The sequence below is a fragment of the Oryx dammah genome, unplaced genomic scaffold, assembly GCF_014754425.2.
Source record: "Oryx dammah isolate SB20612 unplaced genomic scaffold, SCBI_Odam_1.1 HiC_scaffold_5, whole genome shotgun sequence".
In the NCBI taxonomy this organism is placed as follows: domain Eukaryota; kingdom Metazoa; phylum Chordata; class Mammalia; order Artiodactyla; family Bovidae; genus Oryx; species Oryx dammah.
In genome coordinates, this window is record NW_024070189.1 from 70164851 (window position 1) to 70183812 (window position 18962).

At 44.6% G+C, this 18962-nt stretch overlaps 1 protein-coding gene and 1 long non-coding RNA gene across 2 annotated transcripts in view; one reads left to right on the plus strand and one right to left on the minus strand.

The window, feature by feature from the left end:
- COL23A1 (collagen type XXIII alpha 1 chain) overlaps window positions 1-18962 on the plus strand; it is a 386765-nt gene that overhangs the window by 61360 nt on the left and 306443 nt on the right. The gene's annotated exons all lie outside the window — the stretch shown is intronic.
- LOC120863833 lies at window positions 1448-18658 on the minus strand. Its single transcript, XR_005721088.1, has 4 exons — window positions 18534-18658; window positions 11519-11525; window positions 10602-10607; window positions 1448-1459 (listed from the first exon to the last, which is right to left on the minus strand). It is a non-coding gene; the product is annotated as an uncharacterized LOC120863833 (long non-coding RNA).

The window sequence follows — 18962 nt, forward strand, 5'->3', positions numbered from 1 at the left end:
GTTTGTACCCAGTGATGTGCCCAGCATTAAGTTTGTTACATACCATCCATCCAGGCCAGCCGCCTCCCGGAAATAGAAACGAGCAGGAGCTGTTCTTGTAGAAGGTAGAGGTGTGCCTCAGGGGCCTGTTGGAGCTGGCAGGCACCCAGGAACAGGAGAGGAGGGGTTGGGTACTTATCTCAGGAAAGTTGGACCCATGGAGAGGGCCACGGCTGCTCCTCATACTGGGAGCCAGGAGGATGGGAGAGACTGATGCCGAGACGCATCTCAGATTGAGTGACATTCAGATCAGTGCTGGGGCTTCTTCCTGGCTGCTGTTGCTCATCTTGCCTACACACCCCCCACCGACCCCCACTGTTCTTGCCCCCTGTCCCCTGACCATGCTGTCCACACCCCTCTGGCTGCACCTCTGATGACCAACACCCCCACCTTTTCCAATTTGGCTTTGACTCTGCAACTCTAGAGGCCCTTGGCATGGCTCAGCTTCTGGACCCAGTCCCTCCCTCTCTGCCTGGCCCTCAGTGTCCCAAGCAGTGTCTGCATGCTGTGGAACTCAGATGAACAAGGCCAGTTTTCTGGATGACAGCAATGTGAGGATGATTGATGATTTTACACATTATTTAATATAATGAACAGAGTCCAGGGAGCAGCAGAACTGAATCTTTCTTGAACTCTCACAGCAGCCATTTATCCACCAGGCATCTAGGCAGTAAAGGCATGTGGCTGAGGGAGCACTGGACAGCAGCTCTGAGTCTGAGCCTACATTTTGGGCTTCGAGCCCTTTGTGGCCAGACTGACACCCCTATATCAAAGTCCCCCAAGCTCAGCAATGGAAGCACCCCATCGAAGACTCACCAGCTGGTCCCTCACTGTCCCCCAAAGCGCCACACTTGCATCAGGACTCCTTTTATTGCAATCAATGGGAGCATAGCTCAAACTGGCTTAAGCATCAAAGGAACTGTTGGGAGTTCTAGGGGATTCTGGTTTCGGGAGCAACTGACATCCTTCTGGTGGGTTTGCCTGTCTTTCTGCTCTGTGTTCCCATGTTGGCTTCATTCTCAGGTGGTCTCTACTCCTGTGAGGGGGGAAACAGCCCCTGCCAGCTCCCACATCGTACCAGCTGTTCAGCTCCAGTGATGCAAAGGACTTCCCCTGGTCTAGCCACAGCTGTGTGTTCCCCAGATTTGTTACTGTAGTTGAGAGAATGTGGAGATTTGCTTGGTCAGGTCTGGGTCATATGCCCACCCTCGAGTCAGGGATAGGATCAGTACCATCTACACCCATGTGGGCTGAGTGCGGCAAGGGGTTGGCTTTCCAGAGGCACTTGGGATGCTAATAAAAGAATGAGAGGGACACTGGGAAGGCAAAACCCACAGATGTTGACTCCAATGCCCACACCCATCTGGGTACCTTTCTTTCCCATCCCCCAACCCTGAATCTGCCCTCTACCCCTTCTCCTCTAGGTTCTCCCAAGCTCACCTCCTCCAGGAAGCCATCTCTGATTTATAGATTAAACAGGCAGTGTGCATGAAAATGATGCCTAGCAGAGTGCTAGACTCACAAACATCAACCAAATATGAGTGAATGAATGAATGTATGAATGGTCAGTTAGTTGCTGAACCACACAACTTGTAGGACTCTAGACAATGAAATTCTATGAGAAAAGAAAACCCTATTTCATGGTATGGAGGAAGCCTCAGCATAGACAGCTGGACCAGAGCCAGCCCATGGCTATATGCCCTAGGCTAGGAAGGTCTAGAAAGTGGGCAGGTCTGCAGAAGGATCAGCAGGTAGGGACGGCAGATATGGTCAGGTAGCCCCATCTTGTGGAGAGAAGTCTGGTAAGGGCTGGGAGCTGGTCAGGTCAAGGCCAACCATCATGTTGATATTTGCCTGTGCTGGGCAGCACCACCTCTGTCCCTATTTCTTATGGTGAGAGAATCCGGTTTTCCTGAGGCAAACACCCTTCTCTAGTCCCAGGCTATGGCTTGAGGGTAGGCTGACCCCACCATCTGGTAATTAGCACATGACCCATTTACCCCCAAAGAGGCAGATTTCAGACTTTTCCTGCACACTTTGGCATAAAGAGTGTCTTTTCCCACTGAGGTTGCATTGATGGTAGAATGCAGTCCTAGAGCCACAGGGGGCCACAGGATGGATAGCACACCCAAATGCCTGCTATAGATAAAGCCAACACAAAGAAATTAGAGCCGAGAGATGGGGAAGGAAAGTCCTGTTGAAGTCACTGGAGCACCTGGATCCTGCTGTACCTAAATCTTTGTCGATTTTTTTCAGTTAAAAAGAAGCAATGTATTCTTTGTTTTAAAAGTTAACTTGATCCTATTTTGACCTTTGACAATAAAAGTCCTGACTGATATACTACCCTACTAAAAGAAATTGTTCTGCAGAGATCCCAGCCATATGACACAGAATCAGTTTCCATATTGATGCTCACTTCCCTGAGTATGTGCATTTTGAAGTCCTTGTTGGAGGTCATGCAAAGAAATGATCTTAGGAAAGCAGGAGAGGTTCTCAGGAAATCAATAATACAGTGAATGAAAGCTGTGTTCAGAGCCCATGTACCAGAAATTGTCTCATTCTCAGTAACAGCACAGTGTCCTGTTGTGGCTCGGTCCCAGTGGCATCGGAATCTGGAACGTGTGTTGACCACATTGAGAAAAGTTTCCTTCCCATTATTCATCATTCAGGGTCTCATTTTGTTTTTTTCTGGGTATGCTCGTGCGTATTTCACATGAGCTGTTGGTTCGGTAATGGAAATAATTACATGCACTGATAAAGCATGGCAGCAAATGAAAGAGAATGATATAAAAGCACCACCCTCGTGCTTCCACGGACACAGAAGTTGAGAATTTCCATCCATGGTTAAACAGGAACAGAGCTTTGGAGCTGCTCTTCTCAGGCCATTTCCAGGGATACATCTTCAGCTCTGGGTCACATAGATTGCTGGGAACTTGTCCATACCATGCAGTTTTTTCAAATTCATGTCTGGACCTAGATAGGAAGCTGTCCTAAGGATGTTTAATATAGGGCATGGGTTCACAGCTCATTACAGAAACTGCCAGGATTGTAATGTACTGGTGTCCAAGGGTACAAGATGGACCTTCTTATTCTCAGGAGTGAGTAGGGGTTGGGGTGGAGACTGCAAAACAAGAGGAAGGATGCCATTTGGCAGAAGTAATCAGTGGTCCCTGTGAACTGACTCTGGTCCCTGGACCACGCACGTCTCAGTGCTTAGTGCCTGCCTGGATTACGCCTTGTGGTGTCGGCGATGTCATCAGAGACCCCATCCTGCTCTCCAGCACTGCCCCCTTGTCCTCAAATATTAACTCATCACCTCCCTTTGGGTACATTCTTTCTCAAAAGACTCCTGGACACAGCTCATGGCCTCAGATGGCTAGGAGTGTCCCAGTGCTCCCTGCTGGATGACTGAGGTTAGGATTTGTTCAGCCTTCAAACCATCTCTTAGACACCTGGTGAAGGTGGAGAGGGCTCCCTTGGTTTGGGGGTAGACTACTGAGACCAAACTGCTGTCCCTGTTACAGTATGTCCAACTGTGGAATTCATGTGGGCTAGATAAATACATCTTCATTTGTGATGAAAAACCTATTCCATGTTTGATTGTCTTCCAAAGGCAGTAACTTGCCGAGTTACTTTTTCTTTCTCTTCTCTCTTGATCCCAAATTACAGAAAGAAAATATCCAGATCATGTTTCCAAATTGCATTTCATAAGTGAAAACACATTTTAGGTCTCAAAAGGCAAAAGACACCTTCATCTAGTTAACTCTGAGAGTTTTTAATGTTTATACAACAGGAAGCCATGTAACTCTTTTCTTTTTTATAAGCAAAGTAGGAGAATTGTTACTTGCCAAGATTTCCAATTCTTTTTAAAAAATCCTTTTACTGTAGTAAAACACATTTTTCACTTTAACAATTTTAAGGTCTACAGTTTAGCAGCGTTAATTATAATGGTGTGAAACCATCACCACTTTTTATTCCCAAAACTTTCTCATTACTCCAAACAGAATCTTTGTAACTGTTTAAGCAATAACTCTCCATTTCCCTCCACCCCAGGTCCTGGTATAACTTCAAATCTACTTTCTCTATGAATTTGCCTAGTCTCTATATTTCACATAAATGGCCTTTTTCCATCCAGCTTTTTTCACTTAGTGTTTCCAAGGTTCAGCCATGTTTGAGAATGAATCAGTACTTCATTCCTTTTTATGACAGAATAATTTTCCATTCTATGTATACACCACATTTTTGTATATGCATTCATCAATTAATGAACATTTGAAACTCATCATTCTTAAGTTTTGGTCTTAAACAGTTATGGGGAGTAAATTTAATATCAACATTTTATTACTATAAAGTCTTCATTCATAATACCACTTGGACTGTTGTATAGAATAAAATGGAACTAATATTTGCTGATTGACTTCTATAAACCAGTCTCTGTGCAGGGCCATGCAAATAGTGTCATCTCATTTAATCCTCACAAACAAAGTATGAAGCAGATGTTATCACCCCATTTTGAAGATGAAAACACTGAAGCCCAGAGACGATAAGGGACTTCTTAAGGTCCTGTAGCTAGTGGGTGGCTGAGCTGAACTTTGAACCCTGGTTCCCCTCACTCCCTGCTGTTAAAGTGATGCACTCAATATGCCTGCAAATTTGGAAAACTCAGCAGTGGCCACAGGACTGGAAAAGGTCAGTTTTCATTCCAATACCAAAGAAGGGCAATGCCAAAGAATGTTCAAACTACTGCACAAATGCACTCATCTCACAGACTAGCAAAATAATGCTCAAAATTCTCCAAGCTAGGCTTCAACAGTACATGAACCAGGAACTTCCAGATGTTCAAACTGGATTTAGAAAAGGCAGAGGAACCAGAGATTAAATTGCCAACAGCCACTGGATCATAGAAAAAGCAAGAGAATTACAGGAAAACATCTACATCTGCTTCATTGACTGTGCTAAAGCCTTTGGCTGTGTGGATCACAACAAACTATGGAACATTCTTAAAGATATGGGAATACCAGACCACCTTACTTGCCTCCTGAGAAATCTGTAGGCAGGTCAAGAAGCAATAGTTAGAACCAGACATGTAACAATGGATTGGTTCCAAACTGGGAAAGGAGTATGTCAAGGTTGTATATTGTCACCTTGCTTATTTAACTTCTATGAAGAATACCTCATGCAGAATGCCAGACTGGATGAAGCACAAGCTGGAATCAAGATTGCCAGGAGAAATATCAATAACCTCAGATATGGAGATGACACCATCCTTATGGCAGAAAATTAAGAGGAACTAAAGAGCTTCTTGATGAAAGTGAAGGAGGAGAGTGAAAAAGTTGGTTTAAAACTCAACATTCAAAAAAGTAAGACCATGGCATCCAGTCCCATCACTTCATGGCAAATAGATGGGGAAAAAGTAGAAACAGTGACAGACTTTATTTTCTTGGGCTCCAAAATCACTACAGATGGTGACCGCAGCCATGAAATTAAAAGACCCTTGCTCCTTGGAAGAAATGCTATGACAAACCTAGACAGCATATTAAAAAGCAGAGACATTACTTTACTGACAAAGGTCCGTCTTGTCAAAGCTATGGTTTTCCAGCAGCCATGTATGGATGTGAGAGCTGGACCATAAAGAAAGCTGAGTGCTGGAGTTAGTGCTTTTGAATTGTGATGTTGCAGAACTCTTGAGAGTCCCTTGGACAGCAAGGAGATCCAACCAGTCCATCCTAAAGGAAATCAGTCCCGGATACTCATTGGAAGGACAGATGCTGAAGCTCCAATACTTTGGTCACCTGATGAGAAAAGCCAACTTATTGGAAAAGACCCTGATGCTGGGATAGATTGAAGGCAGAGGGAGAAGGGGACAATAGAGGATGAGATGGTTGGATGGCATCACTGACTCGATGGACACGATTTTGAGCAAGCTCCGGGAGTTGGTGATGGACAGGGAAGCCTGGCATGCTGCAGTCCATGGGGTCACAAAGAGTCAGACACAACTGAGCAACTGAACTGAACTGAACTCTCCTCACTCCTAAATCCACATACTCTCATCCTGTCTGTTCTGTTTCATTAACCATAGAGATAAATTCGTTCATGCCATTTTTTCACACTCAGAGATGTGACAAAGGTGCCTTCTTCCCAAATACATCAACAAAACCTCAAGCCCTGGTCCAGAATGACCCAGATTTTTCCTTTGGCCTTAGAGTATCAACTCTTAGTGATGAAGGAGAATATGTAGGAGTCACACGAATACTGCTGTTAGGGAGGTGTTGGGGGAGTTTGGAAGAGACCTCTGAGTAACTAATATATCTATTTGCACTGCAATTGGGGAACCAAAGACCAGCTACCTCTCTGAGCTCTCTGATCTGGTAGCAAAGTCAAGGACTATCCAAGTCAACAAGTCAAGGACTTGTTGGTCACACATCAGTTCTCTCTCTTTCCCTTTCTCCCTCTTTTCCCATTACCTATCTATCTACCTATCCACCCATCCACGAATCCATGCATTTATGCATCTACCCATCCACCCACCCCTCCGTCTGTACATCCAATCATCTATCCATTCATCTCTTCACTGATCCATCCATCTATCTACTTATCCATCCATCCATCTAGATAATGTTTGTTGTAGGCCTGATAGATGCTAGCTCCTGTTCTAGGTTCTTGGATATAGCAGTGGATAGTACCAATAACCAATGAGATAAACATACTTTAATAGAGGATGGATCCAACTAGTGGATGACAGAAACCAACACAACATTGTAAAGCAATTATCCTTCAATTAAAAATAAATTTTAAAAAGGTCAGGAAACTTTATTTAAAATCCTGATTCCTGGCTTCTCTTGGAAAAAATGCAGGACCAGGCTGCCCCAGGGCCCAGCTTGCGATATTGCAAGTGCCGACCAGAGCGATGTAGCCCTGTGTAGAGCATTGACCTCTAGTTCCTCACAGCCCTGGCTACTGCCTGTTGTCTTATACCTGGATAATACTGCATGCATATCCTAGAACTGGATTTGCAGCAGCTGCTGCCTCGCTTCACAGTCTGCCCCAGCCTGAGACCTGGGCTTTGTTCCAACACATTCTGCCCCTGAACTTGCCATCCCATCATCTGAAAACTAAGGGTTGAGGGGGGTTGGTGAAGATGATAAAGGATCTGTAGATTGTAACATGCTATTCAAAAGAAGAGGCTGCTGTTGCTGAGAGCCTGTGCCTCTGGGAGAGAGGGAGAGAAAGGAACCTGGTTGACGGGCTAGGTGTTGGACTTAACAGACTCTCTTGTTAGTTGAGGTAAACCACTGATTGGCATCCTTCCTGCACATTGCTTATTGCTGTAAGTGGTGGGCACATGAGCCTGTTGCTCCTTCCAGACCCACGTATGGACAGGCCTCAGGGAGCTTCTCACCCTTCCCACTGAGTCTTTGATTCTGAGATGTTGGCATTTGTCACTCCCTTCCTACTGGCGAGGGGTGCAGGTTTGCTTTTATCCACTCATTCATTCATACCGCAGATCTCTATTAAGCACTTATTCTAGACATAAGAATAAGATGGGCAATAGTGGAATAAGACTGACAACTGTAAAAGGGCTTACCTTTCCCCAGGAAGAAATGACTGTACATCCTGCCATGCCCCACTGCACGTCTCTAGTTGTTCTTGGCTGGGGGATTAGATGGATAGATGGGACAGTGGGTGTGTTGCTGAAGCTGTCCGTCAGCTGGAATCTCTGTCCCAGGTGGGTCCTGGCCCCAGGCTCAACTGCTTGCCATCACGGCCTCCTTAAGTCATAAGCATTGATGAGGGGACACACCCACTAGAGCCTTGCCTGGAGGCTCATCTGTGCACAGTAATGGACTCTTTGCAGGGGCACAGCCAGGATGTTTCAGCTTTGTGATACAGGAAGACCCACCTCTTCAGTTACCCAGCACGTCATAATCCCTCATTCTTTTATTTAATGCTAATATTTAGCACTGGCATAAGTTTGAAGTGTAGGGACACCTGGAGGGCAAGATAGGCATGTCTCTGACCTCACAGAACATTTAGGGAAGACTGGAGGGACACTCAATCCAGGCCTGAGGTGTCAGGGCACTTTTGAAGGGAAGTGACGCCTATGTTAAGAAGGCGTAAGTAGGAATTGGGAAAGGAGACCATAAAAGTCTTCTCTAACCCAGAGTGTTCAAGGATATGAGTTCAGTCAATATGGTTAGAAAGTGGAGTTTGTATATAAGAAGGTTGGGGGAGGTGGGGACAAGAAGACAGGCAGGAGCAGTGATACTTGAAAGGAATGAGACTAGAAAGAGGGTTAATCAGCATTTAGATTATTTAGTGCTTGTACCACGTTCAGGAGGCTTGAACTTATCCTAGAAGCTAGGGAGACCCTTGGGAGTTGTCAGTAGGTGATGCACTGAGCTCTTTGGCATTCTAGTTGGGTGAGGATGGGTTTGAGGCCATGGGCAGGCCTTGGGCAGTAGCTGGTGGGTGAGCTGGGAAGCTGCTCAGGAGTATGAGGTGAGAAGAGTAGATAGTAGCTGATTCTTCTCCTGGTGCTTAGGAGTAGAATTGCCTGGGGCTTGGGCTTCATTAGCTGTGAGAGGGGAGGGAGGGAGGATCATGGGCAGGCTCTTGGGTTGCTGGTCTGGGTGGCCATAAGGAACAGGAAGTTGGAACAGGTTGGATGAAGAGAGGCTTGTCCAGGTGGAACATCACAGTGAAGGTGCCCAGGATCTATTTCTCAGGCTCTGGATGGACAGGAAAAAATCAGGGAGGAGGTGAGCTCTCTCAAGAGGGCTCTACAGAGAGAGAAGAGGAGAGGGCTTGTCACGCAGCCTGAGGAACCCACCCAGATGAAGGGGAAAATAGAGGAAGAGAGGAGGCAGCAGACAGAAGCAGGGTGGCACCAAGCTCCAAAATGCGAACGTTGGGTTCAGCCACAGAGAGATCATTCTAGAACTTGGTGGGTTATACTGGGGGGCAGTGGACTGAGGAATGGGTGAGAGGTACAGAGGAGAGGAAGAGGTGAGACTAAATGGGCGGCACCTGGGAGGGGCATGGGGCGCTGGGAGGTGCTCACGAGGGAAGGGGTGTTAGCGGTGGACAGCAGAGCAGCCAGGGGAGCATGGGAGACCAAAGGGTTGAAGCGAGTACAGGATCGAGGACCCTGAAGAGGTAGGAGGAGGTGGGGATCAAGACCAGGAGGAAGGACAGGCGGGGGCTGGGAGACTGAGAATGCTGCCCCTGTGGCTTCTGTTTCCTTGATGAAGGGGGAGGTGTGCTGAATGCCTCAGAATGAGGAAGAGTCACGAAGTTGAGGAGACTGGAGCTGAATGTATGAGGAGAATGGATTCTGGGTGTTCAAGGGCAGTGGGTGATTTGTGGGCCTGGTGTGCCTTCCCTCGCCACCGCCTCCTACTCTGGATGCTTAGGGCTCCCCGCCCACCCTTGAAAAGCAAAGCACTGATTCTGGACCAGAGCTGCTCCTGGGCTGACCCTGCCTAGCAGGGCCACAGCAGGTACTCACTTGAGCGTGGTCCCATCCCCACCCAGGTAGGCAAGCTGCAGAAGGAGCCTGTGTGAGCCTGGAGGCTAGAAACTGGGGGCTGCTGCGGGGCACATAGAGGAGCGGAAGAGGCCGTAAGCAATGTGGCTTCCAGAGGAAAGTCCCCTGTAGCAGATGTGCCCAGGAGGGCTGGCTGGGAGCTGAGCCTGGCCGGTCCTCCTCCACATCTGCAGCTCAGCTGCTCCAAGAAGCTTGAGCAGCACATGGCTCTCGGGTATCCATTAGCATAAGCAGCAACTTTCTTCTGCATGGAGAAGTTTTGCTCAAAGAGAATGATTTTAGTTTCATTGGACTCTGGGGGGAAATAACTCTAAAAATTAGAACCTTGGCAGAAATCACAAATGGAAATTGGTCCTTTTACTCAGCTTTGTCCCTAATTATTAAGCCATGCTCTGAAAACCCTAAGCTATAGTTGAATTTATAGCCAGTGTTATGCATTTGTGGGTGAGAGTGACCTTGTGCCCTATGAGGAACTGGGATTCTGAGGCTGGGAAAATGTGACCAGTCCCTAGAATGTGATGTTTTTCCTCCCATACATGTCAGTGACAAATGTGGATTTTCTGTGTTGGCCCACACCTTGAATTCCCAAAGTATCCCCTTTGTATGTTGCTGGGAGTAGCAGGCTGCTGTGTGAGCCTCCCCATTGGGCTGAGTCCCAGGTCAATTCATGTAGTGGCTTCAGGCCTTGTGGGCTCAGGATGTGGCACTGAGTGTGATGAAGGATTTGGAATCAATGGATCATTGGATGAACTAATGAACGTATATTAAAAAAAAAAAAAATCTCTGGGCTCCTCAAAGAGAACCATAGGCTACAGGGTTTGTTTCATGCCAGCTTTCAACCCCTCAATCTAAGCCATGTGCTGTCACCAGAATAGTCTTCCCAATGAAACCCTGCCTTCAGAGCTTCTTCCTTTCCTGAGAACCTTCAGTGCCTCCTGGTTTCTTCAGCATCAAGTCGATAGATCTCAGCCTGGCGTACCTCTGGAGCCTCTGGGCCAGCCAGGATGGGTTCCACCCTGCCCTCCAAACACACCTGCTTCCTCTACCTCTGCATCTTTATCCTTAGGTCCTTGTACCCAGACCACCCTTTCTCAGACAGCATGAAATTACAGGCATAGGCTGTGCATTAAGAATATCTGCATTCAGAATATAAAATGGTGCCGCTGCTCTGGAAAACAGTGTGGAGGTTCTTCAAAAAATGAAAACCCCAACTACCATATGATCCAGTAATTCCACTTCTGGCAGTTCCACATACCCACAAAGGATTGAAAGCAGAGACATGAAGAGATATTTGTACCCTGGTGTTCAGAGCAGTATTTTGCACAATAGCCTAAGGGTGAAAGCAACCCAAGTGTCCATGTATGGATGAATGGATATGCAATGGAATATTATTCAGCTTTTAAGAAAGTTCTGACATATGCCACAATGTGATGAACCTTGAGTACACTATGTTGAGTGAAATAAGCCAGTTACAGAAGGACAAATATGTGTGATTACTTTTTATATGAGGTTCCTAGAATAGTCATATTCTTTGAAAAAAAATATAGAATGCTGGTTGCCAGGTACTGGGGAAGGAAAAAATAGGGAGTTACTGTTTGAGTATAGAGTTTTACTTTTGCAAGATGAAAAGAATCCTGGAGATGGGTAGTGGTCATGGTTTCACAACAATATGAATGCTACTGAACTGTACACTTTAAACTCGTTAAAATTTTATGTTATATATATTGTTACCTCGATTTACAAGAATAACTTTTGCAAAAAAATGGAAGACGATTGAGAAAGGTAAGTCAGAGAGGCACACTGTAAAAAGGACTCTGCTGCTGGTGCTGACTTTGAAAATGAAGGAAGGAGGCCCTGAGCCAAGGAATACAGCAGCCTTCGGAAGCTGGGATGCACCCTCATTTCACATCCAGAAAGAAAAAAATGTAGGACCTCAGTCCTATACCCACAGGAACTCAATTTTGCCAACAACCCAAATGACCAGAAAGAAGATTCTCCTCTAGAGCCTCCAGGAGGGAACATGCTTTCTGACATCTTGGGTTTAGTCTGATGAGACCTGTACTTGACTTCTGACCTACGGAACTCTTAGGGTAATTAGTTTGTGTTGTTTTAAGCCAGATAGGGGCAGGGGGAGACTATTTGTGTTGGAACCATGGCTCTATCACTTTCTAGCTGAGTGATCTTGGCTAAGTTTCTTAAGCTCTGTGCTTCGGATTCTTCATTGGATAGGGATACCTAAGAGTACTGTGAAATTTAAATGGGTTAATAGAGGTGCAGTGCTTAGCGCAGTGCCTGGCATCACAGTAAACTGACACATGTTGCTGTTGTTATTGTTGCCACCACAGTCATCACTGTCCCTCCGGTCCTGTCACATGCTGCCATTCTCCGTGATTAACCTATGTCCATCTTGCCCTCTGAAATGAGGGAGTTTACTACGCACTGGCATCTTGTCTTCCTTCTTTCTCTCTGTCCCTCTTGGGTGTGCAGTTCCTCTCCAGCTTGAACTCCTGAAGCACAGTGTACTCTTTTTCCATCCTCTTTACACTGGATATGGTGCAGGGCAGTGAGCACTGAGCTCCATGTACTAACCCAGATCTGCCTTTGACCAGCTATATGGAGGGAAACATGAATCAAGGATGGGGGGAATGGATAAGAAAATTCATGAGATCATGACATGAACAGAGCAGGCATACGTCAATGTTAGTCCCATCAGATCTGGGTGCAGGTACTCAGTGAGTGCTTAGCTGTCCCAGCAGAAGCCCCACAGCCTGCTGGAGGCTATGGTGAAGGGGAGAAGGAGGTATCTCCTTGGGGGGTTGCAGCTGCAGCAGAGCTGAGAGTAACCCCTTTGCTCTTCTCCAGTCACAAGGCTTCTCATCCTCTCTGAGCTGAAACACAGTGTGAGGGATTGCCTACCCCCCAACCCAACAGTTCATGTTAGAGCCTGGGCCAGGCTGTTACATCTTTGGTGTATAGTGGCATGTTCTAGGGGTCTTTCTGTTGATCCCTTTCCCCTGCCAATCTTTGTGCATAGGTCTCTCCCCCAAAGGATAGGAGAGGTGTTAATTCATCATTTATACCCAGGAAGTACTGGGTTAAGAAAAGTCCATAAATAATATTCTCTTTCTCCAACTGGATATCCTATACATGGTACATGCATATCTTTATCTAGGTATATAGTCTTTCCTCACAAAGCAGAATCATACAGTAAATATTATTGCTTAAATATTAATAGCTCAGTATTCCATAACCATATCTTTCTGTGATTAAGTATACTTCTACAGCTTTATTATTGCTGAGTAAGATTCCATTGCAAGCCTGTGTGAAAATTTATGCACCAGTCTTCTACCATTGAACACTTAGGCTTTTTCCAGTTTCCTGCTTATAACTAATACCTGAACACCCCTGAACATTCACATTTGCTCTTCTATCTAAATTCCTTTTGACAGATTCCCCCAAATGGATTTGCTGGGTCAAATGATATGCCAATTTTTATAGCTTCTGTTACACATTGTATTTCTAAATTGAGCTATCCCTGGCCATGTCAGTATAGACTCCCACTAGGATATATAAGTGTCCATCCTCATCAATCAATGAATGGCATCAATTTAAATTTGTTTTCGTTTTAAAAATTAATAGGATAGGGCAGAGTGGAAGGACGTGTGCTCATCTTCTCTTGCAAGAGCACCAAAATTAACTAGCTGTTGAACAATCACTGGCAGGAGGACACTGGAATCCACAAAACAAAAAATACCCCACGTCCAAAGACAAAGAGGAAGCCACAATGAGATGAGAGAAAGGGCACAAACATGATAAAGTCAAATCCCATACCTTCTGGGTGGGTGATCCACAATCTGGAGAACAATAATACTAAAGATGTTTTCCCACTGTTGTGAAGGTTCTGAGCCTCATGTTGGGCTTCCCAGCCTGGCAAAGGGACTGGGAATCCCCAGGGAACCTGACTTTGAAGTCCAATGGGATTTGATTGTAGGACTTTTGCAGGACTAGGGGAAACAGAAGCTCCACTCTTGGAGGGCACAAACAAAATCTTGTGTGTGCCCAGACCCAGGGGAAAGGAGCAGTGACCCCACAAGAGACTGAGCCAGACCTACCTGCTAGTGTTGGAGGGTCTCCTGTGAAGATGTGGGTTGGCAGTGGCTTACCATGGGTACAGGGGCACTGGTAGCAGTTGTGCTGCTAGGGGCCCCTTGGTGTAACTACTCTTGGAGGTCACCATTAACCCTACCATAGAGCCCGCAGACCCCAGGGCTGGGTCACCTCAGGCCAGACAACTAACAGGGAGGGAACACAGCCCCACCTACTGGCAGATAATTGAATTAAAGTTTTATGGAGCATGGCCTTGCCCACCAGAGGAAGACTCAGTTTTTCTGACCACCAGTCCTTCCAGCAGAAAGCTTATATAAGCCTCTTTAGATAGCCACTTCCACCAGAGGGCAGACAGAAGAAGCAAGAAGAACTACAATCCAGCAGCCACCAGTAAAAAAACCACAATCACAGAAAGTTAAACACAATGAAAAGGCAAAGGATTATATCCCCGATGAAGGAACAAAATAAAACCCCAGAAAAACAACTAAATGAAATGGAGATAGGCAACCTTCCAGAAAAAGAATTCAGAATAATGATAGTGAAGATGATACAGGATCTTGGAAAAAGAATGGAGGAGATGCAAGAAATGTTTCCCAAGACCCAGAAGAACTAAAATACAAAAAAAGAGATGAACAACACACTGGAAGGACTCAATAGCAAAATAACTGAGGCAGAAGAACAGATAAGTGATCTGGAGGACAGAATGGTGGAAATCAGTGCTGCAGAAGAGAATATAGAAAGAAGAATGATAAAAATGAACATAACCTAAGAAACCTCTGGGACATCATTAAATACACCAATGTTCACATTATAAGGGTCCCAGAAGGAGAAGAGAAGGAGAAAGGACCTGAGAAAATATTTGAAGAAATAATAGTTGAAAGCTTTCCTAGCATGGGAAAGGAAATAGTCAACCAAGTTCAGGAAGCACAGAGTTCCAGGCAGGATAAACCCAAGGAGAAACTTACTGAAACACATACTAATCAAAATGATGAAAACTAAAGACAAAGATAAAATAGTAAAGGCAACAAGGGAAGAATGACAGATGACATACAAGGGAATTCCCATAAGGTTATCAGCTGATATCTCAACAGAAACTCTAGAAGCCAGAGGGAATGACACCATATATTTAAAGTGATGAAAGGGAAGAACCTACAACCAAGAATACTCTACCCAGCAAGACTTCCGTTCAGACTTCAGAAATCAAAAGTTTTCCGGATAAGCAAAAGTTAAAAGAATTGAGCACCACCAAACCAGCTTTACAATAAATACTAAAGGAATGTCTCTGTAGTAGGTAGGGAACACAATAGAAGGAAAAGACCTACAAAAATAAACCCCAAACAATTTAGAACTGGTAATAGGATCATCTTTTGGGTGTTAGTTCTAAAAAGTCTTGTAGGTCTTCTTAGAACTGTTCAACTTCAGCTTCTTCAGCGTTACTGGTTGGGGCATAGGCTTGGATCACTGTGATATTGAATGGTTTGCCTTGAAAATGTACAGAGATCATTCTGTCGTTTTTGAGATTACATCCAAGTACTGCATTTCGGACTCTTTTGCTGACCATGATGGCTACTCCATTTCTTCTAAGGGATTCCTGCCCACAGTAGTAGATATAATGGTCATCTGAGTTAAATTCACCCATTCCGTCCATTTTATTTCACTGATTCCCAGAATGTCGACGTTCACTCTTGCCATCTCCTGTTTGACCACTTCCAATTTGCCTTGACTCATGGACCTGACATTCCAGGTTCCTATGCAATATTGCTCTTTACAGCATCGGACCTTGCTTCTATCACCAGTCTCATCCACAACTGGGTATTGTTTTTGCTCTGGCTCCTTCCCTTCATTCTTTCTGGAGTTATTTCTCCACTGATCTCCAGTAGCATATTGGGCACCTACTGACCTGGGGCATTCCTCTTTCAGTATTCCATCATTTTGCCTTTTCATATTGTTCATGGGGTTCTCAAGGCAAGAATACTGAAGTGGTTTGCCATTCCTTTCTCCAGTGGACCACATTCTGTCAGACCTCTCCACCATGACCCGTCCGTCTTGGGTGGCCCCACATGGCATGGCTTAGTTTCACTGAGTTAGACAAGGCTGTGGTCCATGTGTCAGATTGGCTAGTTTTCTGTGATTATGGTTTCAGTATGTCTGCCCTCTGATTCCCCCTTGCAACACCTACCGTCTCACTTGTGTTTCTCTAACCTTGGACGTGGGGTATCTCTTCACGGCTGCTCCAGCAAAGCACAGCCGCTGCTCCTTACCTTGGACGAGGTCACCCTTCCTGACCTTGAATGTGGAGTAGCTCCTCTCAGCCCTCCCATGTGCAGCCGCCTCTCCTTGGACGTGGGGTTGCTCCTCTCGGCCTCTGCCCCTGACCTTGGACGTGGGATAGCTCGTCTCAACTGCTGCCACTGACCTCGGGCGTGGTGTGGCTCCTCTTGGCCACTGCCTATGACCTCAGGTGTGGGGTAACTCCTCTCGGCCGCTCCTGCGCCCGTTGCAGCCTGGCACTCTTGGTCACCACCCCTGACCTTGGGCGTGGGGTAGCTCCTCTTGGCTGTGCTTTTGCAGAGTCATCCTAAAGGAGACCAGTCCTAGGTGTTCATTGGAAGGACTGATGCTGAGGCTGAAACTCCAGTACTTTGGCCACCTCATGCAAAGAGTTGACTCATTGGAAAAGACCCTGATGCTGGGAGGGATTGGGGGCAGGAGGAGAAGGGGACGACAGAGGATGAGATGGCTGGATGGCATCACCGACTTGATGGACATGAGTTTGGGTGAACTCCGGGAGTTGGTGATGGACAGGGAGGTCTGGCACTGCCATTCATGAGGTCGCAAAGAGTTGGACACGACTGAGCGACTGAACTGAACTGAATAGGATCATACATATCAATAATTACCTTAAATGTAAATAGATTAAATGCACCAACCAAAAGACATAGACTGGCTGGGTGGATGAGAACATGTGCATGTATGTACTTAACTTACCACATCACTCTACTTAACCTCCCAAATTGTATGTAATTATATTGTTAGATTAATCATGTTTCCATTACAGCTTGCAACTGTAATTTTCTTTTATTTTTTATCTGGTTATTGACTGTGAAAACTGATAAACATCTTTTACAATTGTGATTGTTGTTCAGTCACTCAGTTGTGTCTGACTCTTTGTGACTCCATAGACTGCAGCAGGTCAGGCTTCCCTGTCCTTCACCATCTCCTGGAATTTGCTCAAACTCATGTCCATCAAGTCAGTGGTGCCATCCAACCATCTCAGCTTCTGTTTTCCCCTTCTTTTTCTGCCTTCAATCTTTCCCAGCATCGGGGTCTTTTCCAGTGAGTTGGCTCTTCACATCAGGTGGCCAAAGTACTGGAGCTTCAGCTTCAGCATCAGTTCTTCCAATAAATAGTCATGACTGATTTCCTTTAGGATGGACTGGTTTGATTTCCTTGCAGTCCAAAGGACTCTCAAGAGTCTTCTCCAACACCGCAGTTCAAAAGCACCAATTCTTCAGCGCTCAGCCTTCTTTATGGTTCTACTATTGTGATTATGAAACTATTATTCACTTAATAACGTATCATAATTAGTCAACAGAAAATAATAGAATTCTATATTACTAAAACTATCATTTAATAGAAAAACTTGCTGTCACTTTTTAAAATCCAGATGCATACAAATTATCTTGGATTTTTTTGAAAAATACAAATGCCCAGGTATCACTGTTGTTATCCAAAGCTCTAGATATGTTTCTAATGAACAACCACATTTAATTTAAAATAAACTGGACTATATGATGATCTTTTACTTTTACCTAGTTTGTTTCTCTTTTTTATTTCATATTCAGTGCTCCATTTCATTTAGTTTATGTTTTCCAATTTCTCTGTCTCTTTATATTATTGTTGTTTCTCAAGCCTTTGTCAACCATAGTAGAAAATCTTTTCTATACATATGTGTGTGTGTGTGTGTACATAGGACTTCTCTGGTGTCTCAGATGGTAAAGAATCTGCCTGCAATGCAGGAGATCTAGGTTCCATCCCTGGGTCAAAAAGATCCCCTGGAGAAGGGAATGGCTACCCACCCCAGTATTCTTGCCTAGAGAATTCCAGACAGAGGAGCCTGGCAGGCTACAGTACAGGGAGTTGCAAAGAGTTGAATACAACTGAGCGACCAACTGTTTCACACACACATATGTATATAGAGAGAGAATGTATAATGAAACATACATATTTAAGAAAATTTATGAATTTTTGCCTACTTAAAAATGTTATGATGTTTTGATTCCACTTGTTGACTTAATATGAATAGAATGTTAGATTTCTAATTTATATTCACTCTAAACTTAATGTAGTTTCATGTATTTTGGCATCTAGTATTACTGCTAAAAGCCTAGAAATTTATTATCTTAGTGATTTAAAAAAATCTTTAATGAGATTTGAAACTTCTAAATCCAATTCTGAGAATATAGTGAAATATTATATTATAAAAAAATCAGGAAATTAACAAGTGACTGCAAGGAGATCCAACTAGTCAATCCTAAAGGAAATCAGTCCTGAATATTCATTGGAAGGACTGATGCTGAAGCTGAAACTCCAATACTTCGGCCACCTGATGGGAAGCACTGACTCATCTGAAAAGACCCTGATACTGGGAAAGATTGAAGGCAGGAGGAGAAGGGGCTGACAGAGGATGAGAAGGTTGGATGGCATCACTGACTCCATGGACATGTTTGAGTAAGCTCCAGAAGTTGGTGATGGACAGGGAAGCCTGGCGTGCTGCGATCCACAGGGTCACAAAGAGCTGGACACGACTGAGTGACTGAACTGACCTGACAGTATTAACTAAAGTACAGATTTTGTTCAAATTGCACATAATTTTATGCTAGTGTCCATTACTTGTTTTTATATCTTATTCAAGACTCCATATTGTAGTTAATTGCATTGAGCAGCTTCAGCTGCATGTAACAAATTCTGGTAAATTGTCTTTTCATTTTTTTCTATTACAAACATTTTCTCATTTTCTTCTTAAATAGACCCATCATTTAAAAGTGGACATTTAACTTCCATAGACATGGGATTTTGTTTAAGTGTCTCTAATATTAATTTCTAATTTTGATACTAATTTCTCACTCAAATGCTTTTTTCTCTGCAGTCACCCTTTGTGTTTTTTTCAGTCTAACTTTATTGAGACTTTCAGTGGCTAAGTTGAAGATCTCTCTTGTTAAATGTCACATTGCATTTGAAAATATGTGGGTTATTTTCAAATATCTTT